The sequence below is a fragment of the Sinocyclocheilus anshuiensis genome, unplaced genomic scaffold (assembly GCF_001515605.1).
Source record: "Sinocyclocheilus anshuiensis isolate Anshui unplaced genomic scaffold, SAMN03320099.WGS_v1.1 scaffold135, whole genome shotgun sequence".
Taxonomy (NCBI): Eukaryota; Metazoa; Chordata; class Actinopteri; order Cypriniformes; family Cyprinidae; genus Sinocyclocheilus; species Sinocyclocheilus anshuiensis.
The window spans coordinates 192,479-195,762 of record NW_015552564.1 but is presented as its reverse complement, the minus strand read 5'-3'; the positions used below and the strand labels follow the sequence as shown (position 1 = coordinate 195,762).

Genomic DNA, 3,284 nt, shown 5'->3' with positions numbered 1-3,284 from the left:
CCATTCATCCACGGGCCGAATTGGGCCCGCGGGCCGTAGTTTGGACACCCCTGGCATAAAGTCTCTAGCAGCGGCGAGCTAGCGCTTAGGCCAGCTAGGGACCGTCTACAAAGCACATGTAAAGGATAAAACGATTAATGTTTTCCCACCGGAATGTTTTTTACAATTAACAAAACAAGAGCAAATAGTGCACCAAGCTCTTTGAAAGATATAAAGACAAACACTTATAACGCTCACTTGAATTTAAATAAGAAATATTGTAAACAAGATATGTGATAGTGGTTATTATTATATTATTACTATTAATAAATATATTAATAAAAGAAAAATAATATTAAAAATCATTATCATTCCATAATTTAGTGGTTATGCAGTAGGCTTATTCCAGGTCCTTGTGAGAACATTTTAATGTTTGTTGTTTTCACAGAAGTTTGACACCAAAAAACACACTATTGAAATTTAAACCAATAAATAAATTAATTTAAAATTAATACACTCTTCTGTGTTAACCTCATGTCTTTGTTACTGTTTTTATAAGAACATTGTGACTGTGATCGGTTAATTATCCTGGATGGTGACTGAAGTGACTGTGATGAATCCCTGACAGCTGGCAAAGAGTGTTGTTTTGCAGTTGTTTGACTTGAGTTTGAAAATCTAATTTTTAATAAATGAATTCATAACACAGTTTTATTACACAACTTCAATTGGTGTGTCTTGTTACAGATTAGACAAACATTTTGATGGTGGTTTAAGCCACAAAACTATAATAGAACACATACTATAGAAAGTTAAACCAATACATAATTTAGTTTAAAATAAATACAATCTTCTACCTCAGTTTCAAAGGCTGTGTCTTGTTACAGACTTCTTAAAGAACATTTTGCAGTAGTTTTCATGTTCAAAAGAGATGCAAAAGTCACGCTATTGACATTCAAAATTCACTAGCGAAACCTTCCAAAGAGTCTCCAGTATTACTGACCCCTAGAGGAAGATACTGCAGTTGTTTTGACTGAGTTTTAAAATCAAACCTTTCAAATTCATTTAAAATCAAGATAAAATTTCAACTTCAAAAGGTGTGTCTTGTTACTGGTTTCTAGAAGAATATTTTAATGTTGGTTTTAGTCACAGAAATATGAGAGAAAACATTCAATTGAAACTGAATAGCCAATTAAACTGTTTATTACGCTGATCAATCAATACATCAATTAGTTAAAAATTCTATTTTCGAGCTCATTTTCAAAGGGTCCATCTTGTTTGTATGTTTGTTAAAAAAAAAAAAACACTTTAATATTTTGTAAGAGGGATCACACAAAATGCATGTAATTTTTTTAGTACTGTCCTGAGTAAGATATTTTGCATCAAAGATGTTTACATATAGTCCACAAGACAAAATAATAGCTAAATTATGCTAGAAGCTTCAGAAGAAACCCAGATGTTTCCCAGAAGACAAAATTAGTACAATTTACCCAGAGTCTGTGAGACCTGGAGAGTTTTTCTGAAGAATAATGGACAGTTTAACTGCTCAGGACAAATAAGGGACTGAATTACATATTAGAGTAAAATTTTAATTGAAATGTCCATTTAGGAATCAGAAACAATACACACCCTTTGAAGTTGAAATAGAAGACTGTATTGATTTTAAATTAATTTATTAAAGGTTTAAATGTCAAACACAGTCAAAGCCACTGCAGTATCTTCCTCTAGGGGGCAGTAATACTGGAGACTTGAATGTCAATAGCGTGACTTCTGCATCTCTTTTGACAATGAAAGCAACTGTAAAATGTTCTTTGAGAAATCTGTAACAAGACACAGCCTTTGAAGCTGAGGTAGAAGATTGTATTTATTTTAAACTAAATTATGTATTGGTTTAAATGTCTATAATGTGTGTTCTATTATAGTTCTGTGGCTAAAACCACCATCAAAATGTTCTTCTAGGAATCAGTAACAAGACACACCCTTTGGATTTGAGAAAGAAAACTGCATGCATTTTAAATTAATTTATTAGCAGATTTGAATTTAATTCAATAGCATGTATGCTGAATTACAAATGAGAGTAAAACCTGCATGGAAATGCTCTTTTTGGCCCAATTAACAAGGCACACCTTTTGAAGTTGAGATGGAAAACTGTATGCATTTTAAATTAATTTATAAAAGTTTGAATTTCGAACTCAGTCTTAACAAATGCAACATGTTCCTATAGGGGGCAGTGTACTGCACAATCTGTGAAAGGCTTTGTGAGTTTTTTGCTCAATCCTTACATTTCAATAGCTTTTGCTGTGTTGCAGTTTCGCGAATAAAACCAGCATGTAAATGTTGTTCCATGAACCAGTAACACGACACACCCCTTAGAATTGGGACAGAAGAGCGTATTTATTAGAAATGAATAGATGTATTTGTTTCCATTTAAATATTGTGCGTTGTGTTATAGTTCTGTGCATGAGACCAGCATGTAAATGTTGTTCTATGAACCGGTAACAAGACACACCCTTTAAAGTTGACATGTCAGACTTTGTGTATTTTTTATTTATTTATTCACATTTCTTAATATCAAACTCAGTCGAAGCAACTGCAGTGTGTTCCTCTAGGGGGCGGTGTACTGCACACTCTTTGGGAAGCTTCCAGAGCTCTTTCTCAGTTTTTACAATTCAATAGCTTTTGTTGTGTTACACTTTTGTGAAGAAAACCAACATCTAAATGTCATTATAGGAAACAATTACAAGACACACCCCATAAAGCTGAAATAAAAGAGTATTTGTATTTTTTATTAATTGACGTATGTGTTTACATTTCAATAGCATGTGGTGTGTTATAGTTCTGCAAATTCAACCGATGTCTAACTGTTATTCTATGAACCAGTAACAAGACACAGCCTTTGAAGATGAGATAAAATGCTGTATGTTTACAAAAATGATATGTTAATAGGTTTGAATTTGATTCAATAGCGTGTATCCGAATGTTCTTAGGAAAGTAAAAGATACATAGAAATGTTGGTTCTATGAACCAGCAACAAGACACACCCTTTGAGGTTGAAATGTCAGACTGTGTATTTTAAATTAATTTATTCACATTTCTGAATTTTAAACTCAGTCAAAACAATTGCAATGTGTTCCTCTAGGGGGCGGTGTACTGCACATCTTAATAAGCTTTTTCTCAATTTTTACATTTCAATAACTTTTTTCGTCTTATAGTGATGTGAATAATATCAACACTGAAATATTCTTTTAGGAACAAGTATCAAGACACACCCTTAGAAACTGAGATAGAAGAGTACATTTATAGGAAAT

At 32.6% G+C, this 3,284-nt stretch overlaps 1 pseudogene; it reads right to left on the bottom strand.

Moving 5' to 3' along the window:
• LOC107664795 (26S protease regulatory subunit 4-like) overlaps nucleotides 1–3,284 on the bottom strand; it is an 11,726-nt pseudogene that overhangs the window by 7,953 nt on the left and 489 nt on the right.